A 14169-nucleotide genomic window follows, 5' to 3' on the forward strand; every position below is an offset into this window, starting at 1 on the left:
ATTTGTCCACGTCATAATAAAAGTAGAACGCGCCTTCCGGAACGTGCTGAGATAGATTGAAGTATTTTCACTCACTTCAGTGTGTCTACAGTGTGCTTCATATTTGCTAAGTTCGAGTAAAATCGTACTTCTTTTGTATTCAGCGTTTTAAGGAACACCATAATATCACTTAGCAGCCAGTGTGCGGAGAAGCAGAATCTGCAAACACCGGCAATGCCGGCAGTTAGCGAGAATCTTCATTAATTAATTTCATTATGTTCTGTATTGATATCTACCATATATCAGAAAGAAAAGAAAGATCCACCTGATCAATACTTATTTATTAAATTTCTTAATAACAGAACCGGTTTCAACTCCTCACAAAGTCATCTTCAGCTGTCTTGTAGATTTATATTAGATTACATATTCTTAAGTGTTGTGCCTTGCCAGTTGAAAGTGTACTTCTAGTGTATTTGACAGTCATTAAGTAATCATGTTTTAGAGTGGTTAGTCCAATGTTTATATACTTAATTTTGTTTGAAGACTTATTACACATATTAAATGATAACTATTTAAACACATTAAAAAGATCACAATACATGATAAGAAATATTTCTATGTTCATAAATTCTATTACCGTCTAAGTTTTACAGGTAAAACAAGTTCTTAAAACAACTTTGTCATCTTTCGTTATTATGATTCGTCTGATATAAAAGGATAATGTGCTCGAGTTCAGCCATATTATGCTTTTGTAATGTATTGCATCTAGGCTTTATACTTTGCCAGATGAAAGAAAGTATGTCAGACGCTGAACTGACATTTTTCAAGTGAATAGTATTACGCTCATAATAATGGTATGTCAGGTAACCTAAAACTTATGTTCAATAACCTATTAAGCATAAACTACATAAAGTACACCAAATACAACACAAGGTTAAAGTACACTTTAAGATGCAAATGTCTAGTTATGAAGTGAAGAGTATAAACATTCATGCAAGTTTATGCTGAGTTCACATGGGGCACCTTGCATCATTACATTATATTCACAATAAATCCAACCACTATATAGCTTGCAAATTTTTCTAATATTGTTGAATGTGTACAGATTTGAAGATGAGTGTGTGCTGCTGGAGTTGTTGATAATCTTGAAACCGTTAAATGCAGATTAGACTGACGTGTAAAAACAATTGTTGTTGGTGGCTCTTTTCCGGTCTATGACAGATTGATAACTATCTGTAAAGAGTAAATTAAATAAATTTAGAAGTTTATAAGTGTTCAGGAAGTGTCTACTTGTGTGTGCATACGTAAAGGTTACTTACTGTGGTTGAGAAGCGTACAGCTTGGCTGTCTGGTGTGTACTGTGGCGTGTACTTCTAGTGTTAGTATCTGTTGCTGTGAGGGGAATGGAGGGGTGGGTAGGAGGTGTGTGTAGGGGTGGGGTTAGGCGTGTCCATCACATGCGCTGTGGTTTGCGTGTGACGTCATTTGTTGATTATTCTAAGAGTAATTTTTTAAAATAGGGATAATTTTGTTAAATAAGATATTGTTTTTTTCCGTTATGTCGTTAATATTGAGGTTGGGGTTGGTGTATTGATCTATTGTTATGTATAGTTCTTCTGTAATATTGAGTAAGGGTCCTTTGGGGTTTGTATTTAATATTTTCATATCGTTATCTATATTCGTAAAATTATGTTTGTACTCGACCATATGTTGACCTATCTCCAAAAAATGATTGTGCTTTACGGCATTGACATATTCCTTGTATCCGACAAAAAAATTTTTTTTTTCAGACAAGAAAAGTGTTACTCTCAGAGTGTTTTATACTGTGCCCTATATGTTTTAATGTGTTTAATGTACTCATATTCATATACACTAAATAGGTTTTACTTTGTTGTAACCATCACTTTTAATCACAAATATTTTAATATAACAATACTGCAATATATTTTACTTCCATTCTTCATTAGACATCCGGATGATCTAACGTAACATCTTTGTGATTTTGTCTAATGACTATAAATGTTACGTACTAGCTGATGTTGGCCATGACAGGCCGAAACCGGTACTAGTGTAATAATTCATTCACAATAAATAAGTATTGATCGGTGAAACACTTTTCTTGTCTATAAATTGAATCCAATCAATACGGAAAATGAAACTTATAAATAATAATTAAAAAAAAATTTCTACCGGTTCGTTCTATGTAACTTGTTAAGCAATTATTGCAGCTGATTTGGTAAACTCCAGGGCGAAGGTATTTATTGTTATTATTAATAGTCTTGGTATTATGTATGATGCTGCTACTATTATGTGTGGTCTTGAAGGCTATTTCAAGATTGTGCTTTTTGGAAATGTTAGTTAATGGGCATATGTGTGTGTTATTGGAGGTGAAGGTTGCATAGTCTTTCTGAGGTTTGTCTATTTTTAATATTTTAGTTTTGGGTCGAGACTTGATCTTTTGAATTATTGAATTAACTATTTCTTTCGTGTATCCATTTTTTCTTGCTATTTCTTGAATCAGATGTATTCTTCGTTGAAGTCTGTTTTTGATAGTGGTATGTTGAAGGCCCTGTGATTCATACTGTGATACGCTGCTTTTTTATGGAATCTGGGGTGAATGCAATCTATTTTTATTGTGTTTATTGTATGAGTAGGCTTGCGATAAATTTTGAAGGTCAAATGATTTTCATGTCTAATAATAGTCAGATCGAGATAATTTAATTTGCAGTTACTCTCAGGTTCTTTTGTAAACTGTATATGCGTGTCTGTGGTGTTTATTCTGTCCAAAAGGGTGTTGTCATTAGTTAAAACGTCATCAACAATGCATCGAAAAAATATTCCATCTATTTTGCTGATTGAGGTGTGTTCGAGGTGGTCTATGTATATTTCGGCTAGTATACCGGAGGCGGGGGACCCCATCGGTAAGCCTAGTTGTTGATAAGTTGTTCTTAACAGCGAATTCAAGTAATGTTATGAACTCCTCTACTTCTAAGTTACTTAATTTACTGTGAGTTTTGAGATTGGATAAGATTATATCTATGGTTTTTTTTTTTTTTAGTGGGAATATTCGGATACATATTAGTTATGTCGTATGATGCTAAGGAATGGTATTGTTCTAACTGTAGATCCTTTGTTTTATTACAGAAATCTACTGAATTGCGTATAGTTCTATTAGCTTGAAAAAAGTTAGGTTTTTAAAGAAATTTTTGAATAAATTGTGATAACTTGTATGTGGGACTTGCCGTGTAATTTACTATAGGTCTCATAGGTATGTTATCTTTATGTATTTTTGGAAGAGCTTTTGCAGTCGGTAGTTGGGGGTTCATTGTTATGAGATTTTTTGCTTCCGTTTCTGCAAGTGAAAAGTGTGTATTTTTTAGTAAAGTCTTGAGATTTCTCTGTATGGTATTTGTAGGATCTTGACGTATGATCCGGAAGGTATCATTATTGAAGAATTCTTTCGTTTTTTGAATGTATTCATCTTTATCAATGATTACTGAAGTATTGCCTTTATCTGCTTTTGTTATGAGAAGATTGTTCCATTTAATTTTGTTTTTTAGACTGTTTATGCATTTTATATTTGCCTTGTTACTGTGTGAAATGTTTCCTTGTACTTTGTTAATGTACTGCGGTAGTTTTTTTGCGATGTCATGTCTAACTTCTTCTCGTAAGTCATATGGAATCTTCTGTATTGCTAGTTCGGCTTCCGTGATGGTAGTTGTAATATTTTGTAAAATGGACATATTGACCCAATTATGTTTCGGACCCCTACTCAATATAGGGCCTACCAGTTTCTGTTTCGTCGAACACTGTGTTCGTGAGATGATATATGGTAGATATCAATATGGAACCCAATGAAATTAATTAATCAAGATGTTATTGCCAACCAGGCAAAACGCAATGCATATAGATAAACATTAGAATCAAGTTAATGAATGCCACCAAGAACATTACATTTTTAAAAGAATGCCTTGCTAACAACTTAACTCCCAAATTTCTGAGTAAATATAACAATAAGCACAGATCCACTAATCAAACGCGTAACACATTGAAAAAACCCAACAAAATCTGGCTAAAAACGGAAATAGTTCTTTTATCGTAAAAAAACAGCATTTGAATAATGAATTATACCCATTGCATTTGAAAATGTCCCAAGAACTGCCATACAGCTATTGGGATCACTTTTAACGCATTACTAATGACAAAATAGAAAACCTAGCCATAAAAAAACAAAATACCCTCAGTAAAAAATTGGAGACTTTAAAACAGACACAAAGAGCGAAACCCACAATTCCCTTTACGAATAAGGCCACTTCATCCCAGTCTAAATCAGACATTGAACACAATTTCCATCCACCTGTTAAAAATCTCACGAACACAGTGTTCGACGAAACAGAAACTGGTATATTGAGTAGGGGTCAATACGTCCATTTTACAAAATATTACAACTACCGTCATGGAAGCCGAACTAGTAATACAGAAGATTCCACAGGACTTACTACGGCAGTACATTAACGAAGTACAAGAAAACATTTCACACAGTAACAAGGCGAATATAAAATGCATAAACAGTCTAAAAAACAAAATTAAACGGAACAATCTTCTCATAACTAAAGCAGATAAAGGCAATACTTCAGTAATCATTGATAAAGATGAATACATTCAAAAAACGAAAGAATGCTTCAATAATGATACCTTCCGGATCATACGTCAAGATCCTACAAAAACCATACAGAGAAATCTCAAGACCTTACTAAAAAATACACACTTTTCACTTGCAGAAACGGAAGCGAAAAATCTCATAACAATGAACCCCCAACTACCGACTGCAAAAGCTCTTCCAAAAATACATAAAGATAACATACCTGTGAGACCTATAGTAAATTACAGGGCAAGTCCCACATACAAGTTATCACAATTTATTAAAAAATTTCTTTAAAAACCTAACTTCTTTCAAGCTAACAGAACTATATGCAATTCAGTAGATTTCTGTAATAAAACAAAGGAGCTACAATTAGAACAATACCATTCCTTAGCATCATACGACATAACTAATATGTATCCGAATATTCCCACTAAAAAAAAACCATAGATATAATCTTATCCAATCTCAAAACTCGCAGTAAATTAAGTAACTTAGAAGTCGAGGAGTTCATAACATTACTTGAATTCGCTGTTAAGAACAACTTATTAACAACTAGGCTTACCGATGGGATCCCCCGCCTCCGGTATACTAGCCGAAATATACATAGACCACCTCGAACACACCTCAATCAGCAAAATAGATGGAATATTTTTTTGGTGCAGATTTGTTAATGACGTTTTAACTAATGACAACACCCTTTTGGACAGAATAAACACCACAGACACGCATATACAATTAACAAAAGAATCTGAGAGTAACTGCAAATTAAATTATCTCGATCTGACTATTATTAGACATGAAAATCATTTGACCTTCAAAATTTATCGCAAGCCTACTCATACAATAAACACAATAAAAATAGATTCCATTCACCCCAGCTTCCATAAAAAAGCAGTGCATCACAGTATGATTCACAGGGCCTTCAACATACCACTATCAAAAACCGACTTCAACGAAGAGATACATCTGATTCAAGAAATAGCAAGAAAAAATGGATACACGAAAGAAATAGTTAATTCAGTCATTCAAAAGATCAACTCGACCCAAAATTAAACTATTAAAAATACACAAACCTAAGAAAGACTATGCAACCTTCACCTTCAATAACACACACATATACCCATTAACTAACATTTTCAAAAAGCACAATCTTGAAATAGCCTTCAAGACCACACATAATAGTAGTAGCATCATACATAATACCAAGACTATTAATAATAACAATAAATACCTTCGCTCTGGAGTTTACCGAATCAGCTGCAATAATTGCCTAACAAGTTACATAGAACGTACTGGTAGAAATTTTGTTGTCAGATACAATGAACACGTCAATGCCGTAAAGCACAATCATTTTTTGGCGATAGGTCAACATATGGTCGAGTACAAACATAATTTTACGAATATAGATAACGATATGAAAATATTAAATACAAACCCCAAAGGACCCTTACTCAATATCATAGAAGAACTATACATAACAATAGATCAATATACTAACCCCAACTTCAATATTAACGAAATAACGGAAAAAAAACAATATCTTATTTAACAAAATTATCCCTATTGTAAAAAATTACTATCTTAGAATAATCAACAAACGACGTCACACGCAAACCACAGCGCAGGTGACGGACACGCCTAACCTAACCCCCACCCCTCCATTCCCCTCACAGCAATAGATACTAACACCAGAAGTACACGCCAGACAGCCAAGCTGTATGCTTCTCAACCACTCAACAATAGTAAGTAACCTTTACATATGCACACACAAGTAGACACTTTCTGAACACTTATAAACTTCTAAATTTATTTAATTTACTCTTTACAGATAGTTATCAATCGTCATAGACCGGAAAAGAGCCACCAACAACAATTGTTTTTACACGTCAGTCTAATCTGCATTTAACGGTTTCAAGATTATCAACAACTCCAGCAGCACACACTCATCTTCAAATCTGTACACATTCAACAATATTAGAAAAATTTGCAAGCTATGTAGTGGTTGGATTTTTTGTGAATATAATGTAATGATGCAAAGTGCCCCATACAATCTCAGCATAAACTTGCATGAATGTTTATACCCTTCACTTCATAACTAGACATGTGCATCTTAAAGTGTACTTTAACCTTGTGTTGTATTTGATGTAGTTTATGCTTAATAGGTTATTTAACATAAGTTTTAGGTTACCTGACATACCATTATTATGAGCGTAATACTATTCACTTGAAAAATGTCAGTTTAGCTTCTGACATACTTTCTTTCATCTGGCAAAGTATAAAGCCTAGATGCAATACATTACAAAAGCATAATATGGCTGAACTCGAGCACATTATCCTTTTATATCAGACGAATTATAATAACGAAAGATGACAAAGTTGTTTTAAGAACATGTTTTACCCGTAAAACTTAGACGGTAATAGAATATATGTACATAGAAATATTTTTTATCATGTATTGTGATCTTTTTAATGTGTTTAAATAGTTATCATTTAATATGTGTAATAAGTCTTCAAACAAAATTAAGTATATAAACATTGGACTAACCACTCTGAAACATGATTACTTAATGACTGTCAAATACACTAGAAGTACACTTTCAACTGGCAAGGCACAACACTTAAGAATATGTAATCTAATGTAAATCTCCAAGACAGCTGAAGATGACTTTGTGAGGAGTTGAAACCGGTTCTGTTATTAAGAAATTCAATAAATAAGTATTGATTGGGTGGATCTTTCTTTTCTTTCTATGATATATAGTTGGCTAGAAAGCGTGGCTGATACAAAAATCAATTCAAACGCACGGAACGTTGTCAGTGCTGATGAAACTGCATTGGTTTTTTTTAATGCCAAGCCCAAACGGACTGACTTTTTTTATAGGACGTACTCGCTTTCGCTCGTTGGGGGCTCTGCCTCCAAACCCCCGGGTTCTCCGCATTACAAATGGACATTTCAAAATTGACCCTGGAGAAACGGTTCGTCGCATCGACAAGCAGACTGTGCCAACAGACGGACTTTTACCCGCCAGCGTGTTTGGTCCTATTATGTTTTATCGTATATTGGCCATTTATTGTTTGGGGTAACTTTCACAAGTTGAAAAATTATTTTATTCACTTAATAGTCTGCTAGAGTCTTGAAACTTTTGTAGGACCAGATTTATAGATTGAATCATTCCCGGGACAAAGTGCTATCCAGTTTTGATTGGAATTACTGTTCGGGCAGAAAGTACTCTAAAACGAAGGCCTCCAACTGCATGAAATTTGCCTGAATATTTCGCCAGATTTCAATTTTCTGCTGCACGCGGAAATAGCATCTGCCATTTTGTTTGGCGGGGAATGGTAAAAATTAAAATATTAAACTAATTGGAATTTTCCACTGGGTTAAAACCTAATAGTTATCAGATTGCCGATAGGGCCAGGGAATGTGCACGCTAAATAAGGCAGACTATCATTGGGAAATTTATTGGTGCCAAACGGTGCGTCGTATAGAAAAATGGGTTGTGGCACCATACGACCCTTCTAGTTGTCTGCTTTATTGTCTTAGACATGTTGTTGTACCTAAGCTATCTATACAATAGAAAGAAGTGAACTTTTCGTTCCATCACAAATTTCGTCCGCTTAAAACCAGTTGAAAAATAATTTTGCCAACTTAGCAGACAGCTACAGTCTTGAAACGTAGCACGCTGGAGGACAATACAACGACCTACAATTTTTGTTATTTGAGGTTTTGCCGTATCTATATGGTCTTCACCATAAATTAAGAAACATACATTATGCTGAAATTAGGTTAGTGTTTCTACATATTCCTTCAGTTTCCCATACATTCAAGCGAGCTAGAATAATAATGGTTGGTCTACATATGGCCAATAGTCATGCCAAGGAGTGTGCTGAATTTCATGCATCTATCTGTTTTATGAGCGTGTGAATCAGTAAAATAATTTATGGAAATGTAACAAAATTGAACAAAACCGGGAAAATGAAGCTCAATCTAAGGTACAAGAGGTGGAGATATGACAAGAAGTCACAGAACCAAAGTTGTAGATCTCTTCATTTTAGCGTACGAAAGTGCAGTCCGTTTATTGACAACAATTGCCGTTTAGCCGCAAGAAAGCCTGAAACGAAAGCCTGCACCGTCATTAAATTTGGCTTAATATTTCAAATTCTTTAGTGGATAAAATATTAAATATTCTAACTTATTGCAGTTTCTACGTCGCTTACAGGCTAGGAGCTAGAACTTTGCCAAATTTTAATTTTGTAGGGTGCTGCATCACGGTGTCCGCCATTTTGTTTGGGGGAGGGGGGTAAAAATGAAAATTTTCAACTTTTTGGAATTTTTCCGTAGGTTACTCGCTAATAGCTATCACATTGCCAAATTTCAATTTTCTAGCTTATGTCGAAGGGGTAAACATTTATGTCGGTGAGTGAGCCTTGTGGCTTTATGTCTATAAGATAATAGGCAACGTGCACGCTGAATAGTGCAGACTTTCATTTGGAAATTTATTGCAGCCAAACAATGCGTCGTATCGAGGTACGGATTGCACCGTCTGACGGCCCTTTTAGTCACCTACATTACTGTCATTTCTCGTATCTCGCTATGTATACCATAGAAAGAGGGGAACTTTTCAATCCATGTCAAATTTCGTCTGTTTTTCACAAGTTGAAAAATGATTTTGCCAACTTAGCAGACAGCTACACTCTTGAAACTTGGCAAACAGGTCGATGATGAAACAACCTATAATTTTGGTTATTTGAGGTTTTGCCGTATCTCATCGGGCTTCATCATAAATTGCTTAAGAATCATAAATTAGGCTGAAATTTCAATAGTGTTTCCACATATACCTTACACTTTCCCATACTTGCAAGGCAGCTGGAATAATGAAAGTCGGTTTACATATGGCCAATGATGTTGTCAAGCAGCATGCTAAGTTTCGTTGATCTATCTGTCTTATGAGTGTGTGAATCAGTAAAATAAATTATGGAAATTTAAGAAAGTTTTCCAAAATCGGGAAAATGAATCTCAATCTGCGGTAGAAGCGGTAGAGATACGACAAAATGTCATAGGGCCAAAGTTGTAGATCTCTCAATTTTAGGAGACGAGAGTGCAATCCGTTCATTGATAGCGATTACCGGTTCAGCCACAATATAGCTCAAAACGAAAGTCTGCACAGTCATTAAATTTGGCTTAATTATTCGAAATTTTCAATGGTTAAAATATTAAATATTTGAACTTGCAATTTCTATATCAGTTACAGGATAGGAGCTATATATTTGCCAAATTTTAATATTGTAAAACACTGCATCATTTCGTCTGCCATTTTGTTTGGGGGAGGGGGCAAAAATTAAAAATTAGAATTTTTTTGGAGTTTTTCTGTAGGCTGCAGGCTAATAGCTATAGTATTGCTAAATGTCAAGTTCCTAGCTCATCTGGAATGGTCGAACCCGAAATTAGAGTCGGATATTTTGATTGGGTGGTGGGGGAATAAATATGAAAAATTGGAACGTTTTGGAATTTCTCCTTGGCTTACAGGCTAATATCTACCAGACTGCTGAATTTTAACTTTCTAGTTCATCTGGAAGGGTCTAACACGAAATTTGAGTCCGATATTTTGGTTGGGTGGGTGGGGGGCTAAATATGGAAAATTTCAACTTTTTGGAATTTTTCCTTGGGTTACAGCTTAATAGCTATCATACTGCCGAATTTCAAGTTCCTAGCTCACCTGGAAGTGGGCAAACATTAATGTCAGTGAGTCAGTCAGTTAGCCTTGTGGCTTTATATAAGAAGTGCCAGCCGGGAAATCGTACAAGGGGTGTCATTGTACTGTTGCAATGCACTCAGAAGCGAGAGACTTCTTTCCCTCGTCATAGGGAAGTTCGATAAGCTACGATGTTTTAGGGGGGGTCGGGCGCTTTCCATGCAAGTACAGGAGAGTGCATTATTTAAAGAACCTTTTTGGGTACATTTCGGGAATAGATTTTCTCAAGGCATTTGAAAGGTTTAAACTGAGAATCAAGGTGATTGCGTGCAATAATGCGTCTTAGATTACTTTCTGACGTGGCAAGGATTCACATTTCTGAATTACGATATAAGCACCATGGTGGGAAATCGTACAAGGATAGGTGAGTCACTGTATTGTGTTCGAATGCAGATGGAAGCGAGAGACTTTCTCCCCTTGTCATAGGAAAGTTAGATAAACCACAATGTTTTAAGGGCATCGGGTACTTTCCGTGCAAGTACAGGACATTTAAAATACATTAAGTTCAGTAATCCAATGAGTAAAGGACTTGCTCAGGGGAGCCAGCGTAGATTTCTCCTCGTCTTTGAATCGTGCTTTTGTTTTCTTTCGTAGCATGAGGTTATGTTTGTGAGTTTTCCAAGTGAATACTGTGTTGTGAATTTTAATACTGTAAATGCACCTTGTTGGATACATTTTAGAATTTTTTTTTTTTTCACCATGGCATTTCAAAGGTTTAAAGTTGTATCAAGATTAATATTGCATACAGTACAGGTCTTAGAATATTTTTTTGATGTGGCAAGGGTTAACATTTCCGAATTAAGAGTTGGCGGTTAATTCGAGATCATGTAATTCGAAGTCCGATTTTGCGTCCCAGCGACTTCAAATTACCGAGGTTTTACTGTAGTGAGATTTCTTTGAAGCTCTTTGCGTTTATCTAACTCCACAATGCTATATGATGAGATTATAGTTCATTTGAATTTCATTGAAAGAGTAGTTATCCCTTCGCCCCTATCTGATGCATTGCTTAGTAATTGACACTTCATAGTTTCGTTGTTTTTGTAATTTTGATGTAGTTGAATGATGGTTGATGTATTTTCGTTTTTTATGTTCCGGAGAAATCGATCATTAATATTTCAGTCGTGAAATGTGGATGATTCTTGGACATGGTGAATGAGTGTTTGTCATTTCGTATTGTTACTGCTGGTCATTATAATGCTAATTCGCGTTATTTTCATTGCCATTGATAATCCTCTATTTTCTTCTGTTCCTTCCTGATGTGTTTTGTAGCTGGTAATTTTCTGTCCTTAATTCACTTGGTAGAATTGTTTTCCACTGTGTTATCATCTTGATTTCTATGGTTTCTGCAAACCATCTCCGTATATACATTGCAGAATGTATCTTTCATATTCATCCATAATGGAATGTTAAGAGAAACATTCGATGTTTGGTTGTGTGAACAATATTTTTCATTTTCAGGTAGTACAAGGAGTGGTGTATTGTTGTGAATTAAAGGAGACTAGGACTCGGTAAGTCCATCATATTTCTGTATTTTCCATTGTAATCGATATAGTTTGGTTTTGCTGGCAATGCAGAGTGATGAGTTTATAGTTCAGTTGAATTTTGTGATAAGAATTATTCTTTCGCCCCTATCTGAAACATTGCTTTGTTGAAACATACCTGGTAGTTTTATACCTTTCAGTTTGTGTGCACTATTTATGACTGTTCATTTCGTCTGTTTCAGGTGACTAGGATGACCTCATTGATGTAAGTGAACTATTGCCCAATTATCTTTTGAATCGTTTTATTCTGATGAGTAGGTGTTTCAATGCTTTATGATGAATTTATAGTTCATTTGAATTTCTTTGAAAGAATCCTTGTTCTTTCGCCCCTATCTGATGCATTGTATAGCCAGCAATTCATTGCACCTTTAACACATTATAGTAAAACCTTGTTTATTCAAAGTCGTTGGGACTCGAAAATCACCTTCGAATTATGATTCCAAATTAATCGCCAATTCGTAATTCAGAAGTCCCAACATTTCAAATGCCATGAAAGAAAAATCTATTTCCAAAATGCATCCAAGAAGGTGCATTTAGAGTATTCAAATGATGCACTTGGATAACTCGCTGACAAACATACTCTCGCAACGAAAGAAAGAAAAAAAGCACATTTCAAAGTCGAGGAAAAATCTATGCTGGCATTGGCAAGTGCTTTATTCCTTGGATTACTGTTCTGTATGCACGTTAGATGCCCTGTACTTACACAGAAAGTGTCCGATGCCCTTAAAACATTGTGGTTTACCGAAATTTCCTATGATGGAGGGAGTCTCTCGCTTCCTTCTGCATGACAACACAATGCAGTCAATCCTCGTACGATTTCCCGCCATGGCACTTCTCGTACTTTCGAAATGTAAACACAGGGTCACAAAGTATTCTAAAAAACCCTGCACTCACCTTGATTCACAGTTTATACTTTTCAAATGCCATGGCAAAAACTATTTCCAAAATGTATCCAACAAGGTGCATTTACAATGTTAAAAAAATGGACTTAGATAAAACACTGACAAACATAACCCCACTCAACGAAAGAAAAAATCACACGCTTCAAAGACAAGGATAAATTATGCTTGTTCCCTGTGCAAATGCATTATTTTTGGGATTACTCTACCGTTTAAATTTTTAGATGCCTGGTACTTGCACATTAAGTGCCCGACACCCATAAAACAAAGTGGCTTATCGAACTTTCCTATGGCGAGGGGAGGAATTCTCTCGCCACCGTGTGCATTGCAACACAGTACAATGAACCTTTGTACGATTTCCCGGCTGGCATTTTCTCCTTTAAAACCATAAGACCATTTGGGCCTGGCATTAAATGAAAGCAATGCAGTTTCATCGGCAGTGACAATATTGTTCGGTGCCTACAAATTGATTATAAGAGCCACGTTTTTCGTCAACTGTCGGCATCGCCAGTGTTCGCGGATTCTGTTTTTTCCGCTTGCTGCCTGCTGTGTGGTATCACAGCGTTCCTTAAAACTTTTAATGCAAAATAATTCAGATTTCACTTGAAATTAATAATTATGAAGCAAACTGCAGACACACCGAAGTGTGCGAAGGTGCAGAAAGCTACCCCTGCACATTCCGGAAGAGGCGTTCTATTGTGACGCGGTTAAATTTTGAATTTAAATTACTCTGTAACATACTAATGTTTTAAAATGTAAAGGCAGCTTCAAATTAAATTTCTGAATTGCGAATTATCTGTATTTCGAATTAAACAATTTAAATAATGTGCAAAACCGTATCCCATTATTCCGGGAAAGGGAGCTGCTTCGAATTAGGCGGGATTTTGTATTGACCAAGTTCAAATTATCGAGGTTCTACTGTATTTGGTTGGGTTTCGGTTTTTTTTAATTAGTTAAAATACAACATTGTCTAAGTCCTGCTCTTCCATGGTATTGTCTGTGCGTAGTTATTTTGAATTAGTTAAAATACAAAATTGGCTAAATCCTGCTTTTTTTATGGTATTGTTATAAAATCCTGCACATAATCATAAAAATTTCACAATGTGAAATAGTTAAATAATAGTAAACACCTCAAGAAAAATTACAAACTCTCCTTCTAATATAGTTAGACTTTTTCATTTCTATTTTTTGCAGAGAGGAGGATAATTGACATGGGTTATAGACTGGATGACTCCCGGTTTACGTAAGTGTTAATTGTATACTCATTCTGTAAAAACTGCCTTTAATCTGAAACTACATTTAGATGTTGCAATGCAGCATGAGGAGTTGAATATTTCATTTAGTTTATTTGAAGG

At 35.2% G+C, this 14169-nt stretch overlaps 1 protein-coding gene and 1 non-coding gene across 17 annotated transcripts in view; both read left to right on the top strand.

Moving 5' to 3' along the window:
- The window catches only part of LOC136858565 (tRNA N(3)-methylcytidine methyltransferase METTL6), a 97868-nt gene that overhangs the window by 21557 nt on the left and 62142 nt on the right, over positions 1 to 14169 (top strand). For 12 of the 16 annotated variants that reach the window (XM_068225606.1, XM_068225609.1, XM_068225612.1 and 9 more), the window contains exons 4-6: positions 11833 to 11882; positions 12098 to 12120; positions 14009 to 14057. The gene's annotated coding sequence lies outside the window, so the exon portion shown is untranslated. The remainder of the gene's footprint in view (positions 1 to 11832; positions 11883 to 12097; positions 12121 to 14008; positions 14058 to 14169) is intronic. The other 4 variants (XM_068225614.1, XM_068225619.1, XM_068225620.1 and 1 more) reach the window with 1 other exon arrangement.
- LOC136859350 (small nucleolar RNA snR60/Z15/Z230/Z193/J17) lies at positions 12179 to 12260 on the top strand. The gene has a single exon (XR_010858985.1). It is a non-coding gene; the product is annotated as a small nucleolar RNA snR60/Z15/Z230/Z193/J17 (small nucleolar RNA).

Source organism: Anabrus simplex, chromosome 1 (genome assembly GCF_040414725.1).
Source record: "Anabrus simplex isolate iqAnaSimp1 chromosome 1, ASM4041472v1, whole genome shotgun sequence".
Lineage (NCBI taxonomy): Eukaryota > Metazoa > Arthropoda > Insecta > Orthoptera > Tettigoniidae > Anabrus > Anabrus simplex.